General features: G+C 50.7%; 8 non-coding genes across 8 annotated transcripts; 2 read left to right on the top strand and 6 right to left on the bottom strand.

The window, feature by feature from the left end:
• Nucleotides 1–3,235: 3,235 nt before the first annotated feature.
• On the bottom strand, nt 3,236–3,427 carry LOC137985810 (U2 spliceosomal RNA). The gene has a single exon (XR_011119337.1). It is a non-coding gene; the product is annotated as a U2 spliceosomal RNA (small nuclear RNA).
• Nucleotides 3,428–3,694: 267 nt separating this feature from the next.
• Nucleotides 3,695–3,813, top strand: LOC137985845 (5S ribosomal RNA). Its single transcript, XR_011119368.1, has one exon. It is a non-coding gene; the product is annotated as a 5S ribosomal RNA (ribosomal RNA).
• A 976-nt stretch (nt 3,814–4,789) lies between these two features.
• On the bottom strand, nt 4,790–4,953 carry LOC137985873 (U1 spliceosomal RNA). Its single transcript, XR_011119395.1, has one exon. It is a non-coding gene; the product is annotated as a U1 spliceosomal RNA (small nuclear RNA).
• Nucleotides 4,954–5,147: 194 nt separating this feature from the next.
• Nucleotides 5,148–5,338, bottom strand: LOC137985836 (U2 spliceosomal RNA). The gene has a single exon (XR_011119360.1). It is a non-coding gene; the product is annotated as a U2 spliceosomal RNA (small nuclear RNA).
• A 5,639-nt stretch (nt 5,339–10,977) lies between these two features.
• LOC137985809 (U2 spliceosomal RNA) lies at nt 10,978–11,169 on the bottom strand. The gene has a single exon (XR_011119336.1). It is a non-coding gene; the product is annotated as a U2 spliceosomal RNA (small nuclear RNA).
• Nucleotides 11,170–11,436: 267 nt separating this feature from the next.
• LOC137985844 (5S ribosomal RNA) lies at nt 11,437–11,555 on the top strand. Its single transcript, XR_011119367.1, has one exon. It is a non-coding gene; the product is annotated as a 5S ribosomal RNA (ribosomal RNA).
• Nucleotides 11,556–12,531: 976 nt separating this feature from the next.
• Nucleotides 12,532–12,695, bottom strand: LOC137985871 (U1 spliceosomal RNA). The gene has a single exon (XR_011119393.1). It is a non-coding gene; the product is annotated as a U1 spliceosomal RNA (small nuclear RNA).
• A 194-nt stretch (nt 12,696–12,889) lies between these two features.
• Nucleotides 12,890–13,080, bottom strand: LOC137985834 (U2 spliceosomal RNA). The gene has a single exon (XR_011119359.1). It is a non-coding gene; the product is annotated as a U2 spliceosomal RNA (small nuclear RNA).
• Between the last annotated feature and the right edge of the window lie 1,977 nt (nt 13,081–15,057).

Genomic DNA, 15,057 nt, shown 5'->3' with positions numbered 1-15,057 from the left:
ACCACTGTGCCATCATCGCATCGAAGTGCTGAAATAAGTCGGTCGGCGGCACGCTTCTTTTCCAGACGGAAGAAAAAGGCCGAGGAGGTTTCACCTTCCTCAACCCATTGGCCCGAGCACGGACTTGGGCTCCCCGAGCTGCCTCGAGGTCTAGGGCAGCAAGGGCAGACAGGGTAGAATGGTACGGCTCAACACAGGAGGTGAAACCGGCATCAACACGGTTCTTAAGATGCCCAGCTAGTCGGCCAAGGAGGTCTCGACACTGCGATGTTTTCTTTCGAGCGCTCAGCGCAATATTTAATTGTGAGGCCTTTGATTTGGCTCTTGCCCTTATCCCACCACTTAGCTAGTGACGGGAAGGACAGCATGGACTGCCTCCAAACGGACCAAAAATTAGTGATATGCTGGATATAGTCCTCATCATTGAGGACAGAAATGTTGAGCTTCCAGAAACTGTCCCAGGAGCAGCAATGTCTGGGACACTACAAGAAAGCACCACACCACAGTGATCCGAAAACGGACAAGGAATAATATCGCAAGTCAAGACTGATGGTAACAGGAGTACGGGGCACCAATGAGATCAATACGGGAGGCCATAAGGCCGTCTGAGCGAGTCCAAGAGAAGGCAGAATCGGAAGGATGCAGGTGCCTCCAAATGTCCAGACAACAGCAGGAGTCAAAAAGACGTTTTAAGGTAGCAGTACTTTCGCGGGAAGTGTCAGAGACATTGGAGCCCCGACGATCGAGGGCGCGGTCGAACACAGTGTTAAAGTCCCCGGCAAGGAAGGTCGGATAGGTGGGATCAACCCAAGACGAGACGTCGTCCAGGAAGTCGTCACGGGCTGGGTTGCGATTGGGGGCGTAGAGACAGCAGATACGAAACGGGTGCCCAGAATGGGTAAAGTGGCAAAAAACAACACGCCCAGCGGTGTCACACCAAGAGCTCGTAAGGGTGACCGTGGGGCGGAATAAAATGATGCAACCACAAGAGTGTGCAGAGCCAACAGAAGCAACTGCATTAAAACCAGATGAACGAAACCAGACTGACATTCACTGTCTGAAGAGCAGTGGGCCCTCTTGTAGGCAGACAATGTCAGGGACCTGAGGAAAGGAACGTAACCAGTGCAGAACACCAGCGCGCTTGGACGAGTCCCTGAGACCATTGGTGTTTAAGGAGAGGATAGAGAGAGCCATAACTGAGAAGAAAGAGAGAGACAGCACAACTAGGAGCGACGGCTCCGAACCGGGGCAGGGGGAGCCAAGGAGGGAAGGCCAGAATGAACAGCCCTCCCAGACTCCCTGCCCTTTCCAGACTTCGAGCGGCCGGGGACCGCAGAACCAGGAAGAGGTTTCTTCGCTTTCTTCTTAGACTTGACCTGATCATCAGAGGAAGCCTCAACATCCGAAAGTCCACGCTTAGTGACTGGTGAATCAGTCAGCTCGACCTCGTTAACCATTACGGGAGACAGAGATAGAACCTGTGGGGTATTTACAGGGGTTACATTGATGCCCGTTAAAGGGTCATCGTCACTAAATATACTTTGACTGTATTCAGTCTCATTAACTAGTTCATTATCATTCGTATCCATTTCTTTTCCATTATTACTATTATCCATTTCCATTTCTTTTCCATTAACTACAGCATTATTTGTCATTTCTTTTCCAGTAACTACATTATTACTATTATCCATTTCCATTTCTTTTCCATTAACTATAGTAGTATTGTCCATTACACCAACTACGTTACTACTAGTGTTAACATTGTATTACTCTGTGGCGCAGCCAAACCATCAGACGCAGCGGCGGGGGAGGCAGCCACCTGCACGCGCGTCGAGGACCCACCATTACCGTTTTAGGGAGGGCCGCACCCTCCTTAACATTTACTGGTGGCAGGAGAGGCCATGGGTGGAGTACCAGGGGGGATAACTCATTGTCCCTGAGGTCGGTGTGGGAACCCCAACTTGAAATACCAGGTTGCGTGGGGGCAGGAGGACGAAGGGTTACCCCCTCGTCCCCAGAGTCCTCATGGTCAGAGCTTGCAGGAGAAGTGGGAAGGTCCTCAGGACCAGAACTGACATCCAGGAGGGGAGGCAGCGACTCCGGGGGAGTGGCACCAACAACAAGTGAAGCGGACGGATGGGCGGGGGTCGCAGGCGAAGATGGTGGGTTCCCCCAGGCATTGGGGGGGTTGGGCAATCCCTGGCCATGTGACCAGGCTCCCGACACCTGCGGCACTTCCCGCGCAAGTCACAGTTTTTGGTGAGGTGTTCCCCACGACAGATATCACATTCGGCCGGCTGACCCACATACCACACCTTACATTTATATCCAGCAATGTCCAGATTACGAGGGATCCGGCCAGAACGAACCATTTTGATGATACGGGCTCCAGTGCAGATTGCAGGGTCACCCGGGTAATGCTGGTGCCTTATCGTCTCCACCTTCCCGTACGAGGAAAAGTAGGGCCGGAGGCGATCATCACTCTCCTCAAAGGGATAGTGATACAACATAACATTTTGAGCTCGAGGCCCAGCATACATGACTTTGCACTTAGCACCAGCTAAAGTGACAAAATCATAACCTTCAACAATATTTTTACATTTTGGGTCAGCGAAAGTAATCTGAACCAGTTTTACGGGAACAAACTGAATACTGTCAATCACAAAGGGGGTGAACTTTCCCTTGATGGCTGTAACAAGTTCCGCCCTGGGAACAGAGGTTGGAACATCGGAAAGGTCGAGGACTACTGTCCTCTTAAAGGCCGCAAGAGGCATGATGAAAAGGGAAAAAGAGAAAAAACAGTCCCCCCGGAAAGCAAAGCTCCCAGGAAGGGAACAGAAAGACTGGCTACCCTGGGTTATGGCAGGACGCCAAGCATAAGTCCCCAGGAGGGTCACCAGTAAAACTCAGGAATCAAAAATCTTACCACAAATCCCAAAAACGCTTGTCCCCACACTCCAATTCCAATACGGAACTTACGCGTACCACAAGGAAAGGCACGAACCTGGCAGATAATAAAAACCCGCGTCAGGTAAGTATGCCTTTTCAACCTCTCCGGAACCGCAAAAACGCAACTTGTCTGCGCATACCATGTGGTAATGGGGGTCACGTGCTCCTCGTCCTGTCGTGTCGTGCTGTCCACTCGCTGCTATGCTACCTAGAAAAGAGAAGAGAAATGTGAAGGTTGGTTGCTTGGTCATTTGTTCTGCTTTCACTTGATTATTTCTTCCCCAGAGGGAAGTGGGCCACGCTCGGAGGTAGTGCTATACCGAGGCAACCCGTGGCCGGGACGAGGCAAGCCTCTTTTCCACGGCCCAGTTCCAAAAATCAGTTTAATATATGAGCTGCTCGATGAGCAGCGTATCAGATATTAAGCTGATAAGAACAGATACTACACTTGATCTTAGCCAAAAGGCCGAGAAGCGATGCCCGTAAATGCTCACAGCGGACAAGGTGCTCCCAGTCTCATGGCCACGAGATATGGTGGTCCGATTACAATCCGTGCCAAGGAAGGAATGCCCAAAGCCAACCTGAAAGCGAGGCGCACACAACGATCGCCCTTGTACAGTGGGCAGCAGGACCAGCATTGCATGGCACTTGCGTTGACGGCAAGAGGACAAATGCACATTGTGCTTGCTCTGACCTCGTTTTTATTTTCCCTTATAACAAAGTTAATTTTCACGGCGAATTACTTGTCTACGACCATACCACAGGGAAAACACCGGTTCTCGTCCGATCACCGAAGTTAAGCCCTGTCGGGCGGGGTTAGTACTTGGATGGGAGACCGCCTGGGAATACCCCGTGTTGTAGGCTTCCCTTTTTCCTTCTGTACACTTGATTATCTCAAAAAATCTCAGTTTCCTTTAATGAAAGAACATTCCAAACCAGGTTTTTTGAACACAACATGCCAACGATATGTCAAAGATGAGACATACAACAAAAACAAAATAGTTCACACGAGAAAGTGGAACTTGTATTCCCAAGGGAGCGCGTGCGCGCGAGATCTTATCAATCCAACGTTTATGACATGAAACGTATCTTTTCGTGTGAGCAAAGAACAGGATACGACAAGTAAAAAATGCATGCACTGTTATGCATTAGATGGAAGTTAACCTAGCCCGGATGATATGCATACAACGAAGGCTACAACACTACAACATTGATCCTGCGAAAACGTGACTTACGTGACGTAGCGCACTTCAAAGTCTTACTGTTCCCTGCTCAACACGGACAGTACGTATTCAAAGGGCCGATAAGACACTATCCTGACCATGAAAGATTTACTTTTTATGATAACAATCCAATTAACTGATAACATAGAGAAACCACAAAGTGTTGGCCACAGAAATGTAACGCCAACTGATCTGGCGGGTCCTCAGTTACTCAATGCAAAACGGGCTCTCCAGAACGCAACATAACACAACGCAAAAGAAATCTATCGCGATGGAGCAGTACAAACACACATCCACTTACGTTTTCGAAACGATGCACGAGGATAAGAGCTCGACCCGCTGGCATTTTCTTGTCTCACTCGTCTATCGATGGAAATCGATGCGGCTGAAATAAACACGTCCTCTCGCTCTCTCTACGGCCAAGAATGAAAGAAATAAAATCACAGTTTTGCAGTGCACCAAGTACGGAACATTCACCTACAATTTCAGCAGTGGAATTCACAAATACAACTCACCTTCCTTAGTCCTTACACCGCCACCGCATCTCCTTCCCTGCCCTGCCTGAAACGTTACCAACAAACCTTCCCATTAGCCAACTTTGCCACCGGGGTTTGGTGCGGGGACTAGCGCGAACGCAGGTCCCCACTACCAGAAATTATACGCTCGAGTTACCCACATTTGGGGTAATCGCAAGGGTCAACCCAATCGAAGTGCAATGAAAGAGCCTCACCTTGAGAGGACTGCCTCCCTGATCACAGTGCCTCCCGCGTCAGGTAAGTATGCCTTTTCAACCTCTCCGGAACCGCAAAACGCAACTTGTCTGCGCATACCATGTGGTAATGGGGGTCACGTGCTCCTCGTCCTGTCGTGTCGTGCTGTCCACTCGCTGCTATGCTACCTAGAAAAGAGAAGAGAATGTGAAGGTTGGTTGCTTGGTCATTTGTTCTGCTTTCACTTGATTATTTCTTCCCCAGAGGGAAGTGGGCCACGCTCGGAGGTAGTGCTATACCGAGGCAACCCGTGGCCGGGACGAGGCAAGCCTCTTTTCCACGGCCCAGTTCCAAAAATCAGTTTAATATATGAGCTGCTCGATGAGCAGCGGTGAATGGCAGACCAAAGGTCACCAGTCGACAGACTCATCCAACGCCTGAGGCATTGGTCACCAGTATTAGGCGACAGAGGCGAAATAAAACTAAGCAAATCAGGTGGTACAGAGGGTGAATTAAGCAGGTGGCCCGAAGCGAAAAACGAGCTTGTTGGAAACATAGAGGCGATGACTCCATCCGCCCCCCACTGGCGGGCAAAATAACGTCGACGTCTCCGGGTTGAAAAACGCTTGAAGAGCAAGGGGAGGTGGAACTTGACACGGGCCTTTGCTCCCTCAATGACGGCGAGGGCCCCAGGTTGACAGAACGAAAGCGGTAGTCATTGCGGGCCAGCCAGATGTGAAACTTACAGGCACACAACAGGTAACTGAAGACTTTGGGCACTGCGTGAAGCTCAGTGGAATTGAAACCAAAAAGTAAATGGCGACGCTCAAGCACAGGACACATAGGCGAGAAATGAAAAAGGAGGGACTGTAGCCAACCAACAACACTTTGAGCAAGGGGACACACAAAGAGCAAATGCGACAGTGACTCGACGACAGGACCACAAAAACAAGCGGAGGAGACAGATAAACCAAAAGAGAGAAGACGCTCAGCAGTGTAAATCACACCATGAGCTACCTTCCAGGAGAAATCAACAACAAAGCGGTCAAAATCAAAGAAGTGGAACTGGCGCCACGTATCATACCAGTAAAGGTCCCCAAAGGAGGGAAAGAACTTAACTACACAGTGCGGTGTGACAGAGGAACAGGATAAAAGAAACTGGTAACCGACTTTGGCAGAGAAAAAAAGCCACGGAGGCGACAACGTGAGGGTCAGAGGATGCGAAAACCAAAGTTCCCCGGGAGGGGGAAAAAGAGCCACCAAGCGACTCCCAGGCCAAAAGCAAAGAGGAGTAAAATGGCGGTAACAGGGACCTGTCGAAGGCAGCGGGACGGGAGAAAACATCAAGAGAGGAGGCAGCAAAACACGATTGAAACCAGTACGACACAAAGGAGGACCAGCTTGACGAGGACAAAGTAGACCGTTTGACCCACTGACCCAGAAGCGACCAAACCTTGAGCTTAATGTCCACCACCGAGAAACCTCCCAGCGATGTGGGCTGAACGACCACAGCACGTGCAACGAGCTCCCGCTTGGTTTTCCAGAAGAATGAGAAAACAAGGGAGTTAAGTTCTTTAAGTACCCAGGGGGGCATGTGGACCAGGGATGCCACATACCAAACCCTGGCGAGGGCCAGGCAATTGATGACCAAAGCCTTGCCATGAAAAGACAAGGAGCGCTGACGCCAGGAGGAGAGGACGCGTTCCACAGCCTCTATCCGAGGCCGCCAATTAGTTCATCAATGTCATGCGGGCCAATGAAGACTCCGAGGATTTTAAGCTTAGAAGATGTCCAGTCGAGAGGGACAGGGGGGTCAGTTCGGCCAGCCCAAGACCCCAGCCACAAGCCGCGAGACTTTGTCAGGTTGAGCTTGGATCCAGAACCAAGCTCATACCTTGTGTAGGTGTCAAAAACAGCCCTAATGGAGGCATCGGAGGACAAGATGAGCGATGTGTCATCCGCGTACTGGGAAATTGGAGAGAGCGGTGAGGGCAGTCCAGGCAGCAAAGGTCCAGTAATGGCGGGATTTGCTCGAATATTGGCGGCCAAGACCTCAGCGACCATAACATACAGCAAAGGTGCGAGGGGGCAGCCTTGACGCACCCCCCGTGTGAGACTGAAAAAGTTTGAGACATGACCGTTAACAATGACAGCACTCTGAACAGCATTATAGAAAAGGCGGATCCAGCGCAGAAAGGAGGTTTGGAAACCCATTCTGCAGAGGGTGGCATGCAGAAAGGACCAATCAACGCGATCAAACGCTTTTTCTTGGTCGAGCGAGAGGATGGCACAAGGAGACCCGGATTGCGTGGCGTAATGGACCATGTCTCGGAGATAAGCGACGTTCTCACCAATATAACGACCGGGGACACCACAGGTTTGATCCTCAGCCACCACGGCATGAATAACCTTCAGGAGACGCCCAGCGATGACGCGGGCAGCGAGCTTGTAGTCCACACTAAGGAGGGAAATTGGCCGCCAGTTACGAGGGTTCAGCCGGTCACCCGTCTTAAAGATGAGAGAAATGATGCCTCGACGCTGAGAGAGGCTGAGAGTGCCAGCCTCATAACATGAGTTCAGGACGAGCACGAGGTCCTGTCCGAGCACCGGCCAGAATTTGACATAAAACTCCATAGGGAGGCCATCCAAGCCCGGGGTCTTGCCTCGAGCCATCCCACATAAAGCAGTATAACACTCCTCCGACTGGAGAGGACCATCACACTGTTGAGCCTGGTCGGCGGACAAGGTGGAGGTGAGGGCGTCGAGCAGGGAAAGAGCCACGTCCCCGTCAGTAGGCTCGGCACTAAACAAGTTAGAATAAAAGGAAGCAAAAGCCTGGCATAGGTCCTTTGAACTCGAGACCACTGTGCCATCATCGCATCGAAGTGCTGAAATAAGTCGGTCGGCGGCACGCTTCTTTTCCAGACGGAAGAAAAAGGCCGAGGAGGTTTCACCTTCCTCAACCCATTGGCCCGAGCACGGACTTGGGCTCCCCGAGCTGCCTCGAGGTCTAGGGCAGCAAGGGCAGACAGGGTAGAATGGTACGGCTCAACACAGGAGGTGAAACCGGCATCAACACGGTTCTTAAGATGCCCAGCTAGTCGGCCAAGGAGGTCTCGACACTGCGATGTTTTCTTTCGAGCGCTCAGCGCAATATTTAATTGTGAGGCCTTTGATTTGGCTCTTGCCCTTATCCCACCACTTAGCTAGTGACGGGAAGGACAGCATGGACTGCCTCCAAACGGACCAAAAATTAGTGATATGCTGGATATAGTCCTCATCATTGAGGACAGAAATGTTGAGCTTCCAGAAACTGTCCCAGGAGCAGCAATGTCTGGGACACTACAAGAAAGCACCACACCACAGTGATCCGAAAACGGACAAGGAATAATATCGCAAGTCAAGACTGATGGTAACAGGAGTACGGGGCACCAATGAGATCAATACGGGAGGCCATAAGGCCGTCTGAGCGAGTCCAAGAGAAGGCAGAATCGGAAGGATGCAGGTGCCTCCAAATGTCCAGACAACAGCAGGAGTCAAAAAGACGTTTTAAGGTAGCAGTACTTTCGCGGGAAGTGTCAGAGACATTGGAGCCCCGACGATCGAGGGCGCGGTCGAACACAGTGTTAAAGTCCCCGGCAAGGAAGGTCGGATAGGTGGGATCAACCCAAGACGAGACGTCGTCCAGGAAGTCGTCACGGGCTGGGTTGCGATTGGGGGCGTAGAGACAGCAGATACGAAACGGGTGCCCAGAATGGGTAAAGTGGCAAAAAACAACACGCCCAGCGGTGTCACACCAAGAGCTCGTAAGGGTGACCGTGGGGCGGAATAAAATGATGCAACCACAAGAGTGTGCAGAGCCAACAGAAGCAACTGCATTAAAACCAGATGAACGAAACCAGACTGACATTCACTGTCTGAAGAGCAGTGGGCCCTCTTGTAGGCAGACAATGTCAGGGACCTGAGGAAAGGAACGTAACCAGTGCAGAACACCAGCGCGCTTGGACGAGTCCCTGAGACCATTGGTGTTTAAGGAGAGGATAGAGAGAGCCATAACTGAGAAGAAAGAGAGAGACAGCACAACTAGGAGCGACGGCTCCGAACCGGGGCAGGGGGAGCCAAGGAGGGAAGGCCAGAATGAACAGCCCTCCCAGACTCCCTGCCCTTTCCAGACTTCGAGCGGCCGGGGACCGCAGAACCAGGAAGAGGTTTCTTCGCTTTCTTCTTAGACTTGACCTGATCATCAGAGGAAGCCTCAACATCCGAAAGTCCACGCTTAGTGACTGGTGAATCAGTCAGCTCGACCTCGTTAACCATTACGGGAGACAGAGATAGAACCTGTGGGGTATTTACAGGGGTTACATTGATGCCCGTTAAAGGGTCATCGTCACTAAATATACTTTGACTGTATTCAGTCTCATTAACTAGTTCATTATCATTCGTATCCATTTCTTTTCCATTATTACTATTATCCATTTCCATTTCTTTTCCATTAACTACAGCATTATTTGTCATTTCTTTTCCAGTAACTACATTATTACTATTATCCATTTCCATTTCTTTTCCATTAACTATAGTAGTATTGTCCATTACACCAACTACGTTACTACTAGTGTTAACATTGTATTACTCTGTGGCGCAGCCAAACCATCAGACGCAGCGGCGGGGGAGGCAGCCACCTGCACGCGCGTCGAGGACCCACCATTACCGTTTTAGGGAGGGCCGCACCCTCCTTAACATTTACTGGTGGCAGGAGAGGCCATGGGTGGAGTACCAGGGGGGATAACTCATTGTCCCTGAGGTCGGTGTGGGAACCCCAACTTGAAATACCAGGTTGCGTGGGGGCAGGAGGACGAAGGGTTACCCCCTCGTCCCCAGAGTCCTCATGGTCAGAGCTTGCAGGAGAAGTGGGAAGGTCCTCAGGACCAGAACTGACATCCAGGAGGGGAGGCAGCGACTCCGGGGGAGTGGCACCAACAACAAGTGAAGCGGACGGATGGGCGGGGGTCGCAGGCGAAGATGGTGGGTTCCCCCAGGCATTGGGGGGGTTGGGCAATCCCTGGCCATGTGACCAGGCTCCCGACACCTGCGGCACTTCCCGCGCAAGTCACAGTTTTTGGTGAGGTGTTCCCCACGACAGATATCACATTCGGCCGGCTGACCCACATACCACACCTTACATTTATATCCAGCAATGTCCAGATTACGAGGGATCCGGCCAGAACGAACCATTTTGATGATACGGGCTCCAGTGCAGATTGCAGGGTCACCCGGGTAATGCTGGTGCCTTATCGTCTCCACCTTCCCGTACGAGGAAAAGTAGGGCCGGAGGCGATCATCACTCTCCTCAAAGGGATAGTGATACAACATAACATTTTGAGCTCGAGGCCCAGCATACATGACTTTGCACTTAGCACCAGCTAAAGTGACAAAATCATAACCTTCAACAATATTTTTACATTTTGGGTCAGCGAAAGTAATCTGAACCAGTTTTACGGGAACAAACTGAATACTGTCAATCACAAAGGGGGTGAACTTTCCCTTGATGGCTGTAACAAGTTCCGCCCTGGGAACAGAGGTTGGAACATCGGAAAGGTCGAGGACTACTGTCCTCTTAAAGGCCGCAAGAGGCATGATGAAAAGGGAAAAAGAGAAAAAACAGTCCCCCCGGAAAGCAAAGCTCCCAGGAAGGGAACAGAAAGACTGGCTACCCTGGGTTATGGCAGGACGCCAAGCATAAGTCCCCAGGAGGGTCACCAGTAAAACTCAGGAATCAAAAATCTTACCACAAATCCCAAAAACGCTTGTCCCCACACTCCAATTCCAATACGGAACTTACGCGTACCACAAGGAAAGGCACGAACCTGGCAGATAATAAAAACCCGCGTCAGGTAAGTATGCCTTTTCAACCTCTCCGGAACCGCAAAAACGCAACTTGTCTGCGCATACCATGTGGTAATGGGGGTCACGTGCTCCTCGTCCTGTCGTGTCGTGCTGTCCACTCGCTGCTATGCTACCTAGAAAAGAGAAGAGAAATGTGAAGGTTGGTTGCTTGGTCATTTGTTCTGCTTTCACTTGATTATTTCTTCCCCAGAGGGAAGTGGGCCACGCTCGGAGGTAGTGCTATACCGAGGCAACCCGTGGCCGGGACGAGGCAAGCCTCTTTTCCACGGCCCAGTTCCAAAAATCAGTTTAATATATGAGCTGCTCGATGAGCAGCGTATCAGATATTAAGCTGATAAGAACAGATACTACACTTGATCTTAGCCAAAAGGCCGAGAAGCGATGCCCGTAAATGCTCACAGCGGACAAGGTGCTCCCAGTCTCATGGCCACGAGATATGGTGGTCCGATTACAATCCGTGCCAAGGAAGGAATGCCCAAAGCCAACCTGAAAGCGAGGCGCACACAACGATCGCCCTTGTACAGTGGGCAGCAGGACCAGCATTGCATGGCACTTGCGTTGACGGCAAGAGGACAAATGCACATTGTGCTTGCTCTGACCTCGTTTTTATTTTCCCTTATAACAAAGTTAATTTTCACGGCGAATTACTTGTCTACGACCATACCACAGGGAAAACACCGGTTCTCGTCCGATCACCGAAGTTAAGCCCTGTCGGGCGGGGTTAGTACTTGGATGGGAGACCGCCTGGGAATACCCCGTGTTGTAGGCTTCCCTTTTTCCTTCTGTACACTTGATTATCTCAAAAAATCTCAGTTTCCTTTAATGAAAGAACATTCCAAACCAGGTTTTTTGAACACAACATGCCAACGATATGTCAAAGATGAGACATACAACAAAAACAAAATAGTTCACACGAGAAAGTGGAACTTGTATTCCCAAGGGAGCGCGTGCGCGCGAGATCTTATCAATCCAACGTTTATGACATGAAACGTATCTTTTCGTGTGAGCAAAGAACAGGATACGACAAGTAAAAAATGCATGCACTGTTATGCATTAGATGGAAGTTAACCTAGCCCGGATGATATGCATACAACGAAGGCTACAACACTACAACATTGATCCTGCGAAAACGTGACTTACGTGACGTAGCGCACTTCAAAGTCTTACTGTTCCCTGCTCAACACGGACAGTACGTATTCAAAGGGCCGATAAGACACTATCCTGACCATGAAAGATTTACTTTTTATGATAACAATCCAATTAACTGATAACATAGAGAAACCACAAAGTGTTGGCCACAGAAATGTAACGCCAACTGATCTGGCGGGTCCTCAGTTACTCAATGCAAAACGGGCTCTCCAGAACGCAACATAACACAACGCAAAAGAAATCTATCGCGATGGAGCAGTACAAACACACATCCACTTACGTTTTCGAAACGATGCACGAGGATAAGAGCTCGACCCGCTGGCATTTTCTTGTCTCACTCGTCTATCGATGGAAATCGATGCGGCTGAAATAAACACGTCCTCTCGCTCTCTCTACGGCCAAGAATGAAAGAAATAAAATCACAGTTTTGCAGTGCACCAAGTACGGAACATTCACCTACAATTTCAGCAGTGGAATTCACAAATACAACTCACCTTCCTTAGTCCTTACACCGCCACCGCATCTCCTTCCCTGCCCTGCCTGAAACGTTACCAACAAACCTTCCCATTAGCCAACTTTGCCACCGGGGTTTGGTGCGGGGACTAGCGCGAACGCAGGTCCCCACTACCAGAAATTATACGCTCGAGTTACCCACATTTGGGGTAATCGCAAGGGTCAACCCAATCGAAGTGCAATGAAAGAGCCTCACCTTGAGAGGACTGCCTCCCTGATCACAGTGCCTCCCGCGTCAGGTAAGTATGCCTTTTCAACCTCTCCGGAACCGCAAAACGCAACTTGTCTGCGCATACCATGTGGTAATGGGGGTCACGTGCTCCTCGTCCTGTCGTGTCGTGCTGTCCACTCGCTGCTATGCTACCTAGAAAAGAGAAGAGAATGTGAAGGTTGGTTGCTTGGTCATTTGTTCTGCTTTCACTTGATTATTTCTTCCCCAGAGGGAAGTGGGCCACGCTCGGAGGTAGTGCTATACCGAGGCAACCCGTGGCCGGGACGAGGCAAGCCTCTTTTCCACGGCCCAGTTCCAAAAATCAGTTTAATATATGAGCTGCTCGATGAGCAGCGGTGAATGGCAGACCAAAGGTCACCAGTCGACAGACTCATCCAACGCCTGAGGCATTGGTCACCAGTATTAGGCGACAGAGGCGAAATAAAACTAAGCAAATCAGGTGGTACAGAGGGTGAATTAAGCAGGTGGCCCGAAGCGAAAAACGAGCTTGTTGGAAACATAGAGGCGATGACTCCATCCGCCCCCCACTGGCGGGCAAAATAACGTCGACGTCTCCGGGTTGAAAAACGCTTGAAGAGCAAGGGGAGGTGGAACTTGACACGGGCCTTTGCTCCCTCAATGACGGCGAGGGCCCCAGGTTGACAGAACGAAAGCGGTAGTCATTGCGGGCCAGCCAGATGTGAAACTTACAGGCACACAACAGGTAACTGAAGACTTTGGGCACTGCGTGAAGCTCAGTGGAATTGAAACCAAAAAGTAAATGGCGACGCTCAAGCACAGGACACATAGGCGAGAAATGAAAAAGGAGGGACTGTAGCCAACCAACAACACTTTGAGCAAGGGGACACACAAAGAGCAAATGCGACAGTGACTCGACGACAGGACCACAAAAACAAGCGGAGGAGACAGATAAACCAAAAGAGAGAAGACGCTCAGCAGTGTAAATCACACCATGAGCTACCTTCCAGGAGAAATCAACAACAAAGCGGTCAAAATCAAAGAAGTGGAACTGGCGCCACGTATCATACCAGTAAAGGTCCCCAAAGGAGGGAAAGAACTTAACTACACAGTGCGGTGTGACAGAGGAACAGGATAAAAGAAACTGGTAACCGACTTTGGCAGAGAAAAAAAGCCACGGAGGCGACAACGTGAGGGTCAGAGGATGCGAAAACCAAAGTTCCCCGGGAGGGGGAAAAAGAGCCACCAAGCGACTCCCAGGCCAAAAGCAAAGAGGAGTAAAATGGCGGTAACAGGGACCTGTCGAAGGCAGCGGGACGGGAGAAAACATCAAGAGAGGAGGCAGCAAAACACGATTGAAACCAGTACGACACAAAGGAGGACCAGCTTGACGAGGACAAAGTAGACCGTTTGACCCACTGACCCAGAAGCGACCAAACCTTGAGCTTAATGTCCACCACCGAGAAACCTCCCAGCGATGTGGGCTGAACGACCACAGCACGTGCAACGAGCTCCCGCTTGGTTTTCCAGAAGAATGAGAAAACAAGGGAGTTAAGTTCTTTAAGTACCCAGGGGGGCATGTGGACCAGGGATGCCACATACCAAACCCTGGCGAGGGCCAGGCAATTGATGACCAAAGCCTTGCCATGAAAAGACAAGGAGCGCTGACGCCAGGAGGAGAGGACGCGTTCCACAGCCTCTATCCGAGGCCGCCAATTAGTTCATCAATGTCATGCGGGCCAATGAAGACTCCGAGGATTTTAAGCTTAGAAGATGTCCAGTCGAGAGGGACAGGGGGGTCAGTTCGGCCAGCCCAAGACCCCAGCCACAAGCCGCGAGACTTTGTCAGGTTGAGCTTGGATCCAGAACCAAGCTCATACCTTGTGTAGGTGTCAAAAACAGCCCTAATGGAGGCATCGGAGGACAAGATGAGCGATGTGTCATCCGCGTACTGGGAAATTGGAGAGAGCGGTGAGGGCAGTCCAGGCAGCAAAGGTCCAGTAATGGCGGGATTTGCTCGAATATTGGCGGCCAAGACCTCAGCGACCATAACATACAGCAAAGGTGCGAGGGGGCAGCCTTGACGCACCCCCCGTGTGAGACTGAAAAAGTTTGAGACATGACCGTTAACAATGACAGCACTCTGAACAGCATTATAGAAAAGGCGGATCCAGCGCAGAAAGGAGGTTTGGAAACCCATTCTGCAGAGGGTGGCATGCAGAAAGGACCAATCAACGCGATCAAACGCTTTTTCTTGGTCGAGCGAGAGGATGGCACAAGGAGACCCGGATTGCGTGGCGTAATGGACCATGTCTCGGAGATAAGCGACGTTCTCACCAATATAACGACCGGGGACACCACAGGTTTGATCCTCAGCCACCACGGCATGAATAACCTTCAGGAGACGCCCAGCGATGAC

This window comes from Montipora foliosa, unplaced genomic scaffold (assembly GCF_036669935.1).
Source record: "Montipora foliosa isolate CH-2021 unplaced genomic scaffold, ASM3666993v2 scaffold_105, whole genome shotgun sequence".
NCBI classification, from domain to species: domain Eukaryota; kingdom Metazoa; phylum Cnidaria; class Anthozoa; order Scleractinia; family Acroporidae; genus Montipora; species Montipora foliosa.
Note: the sequence above shows the minus strand (reverse complement) of the source record. Positions and strands in the feature narration are given on the sequence as shown.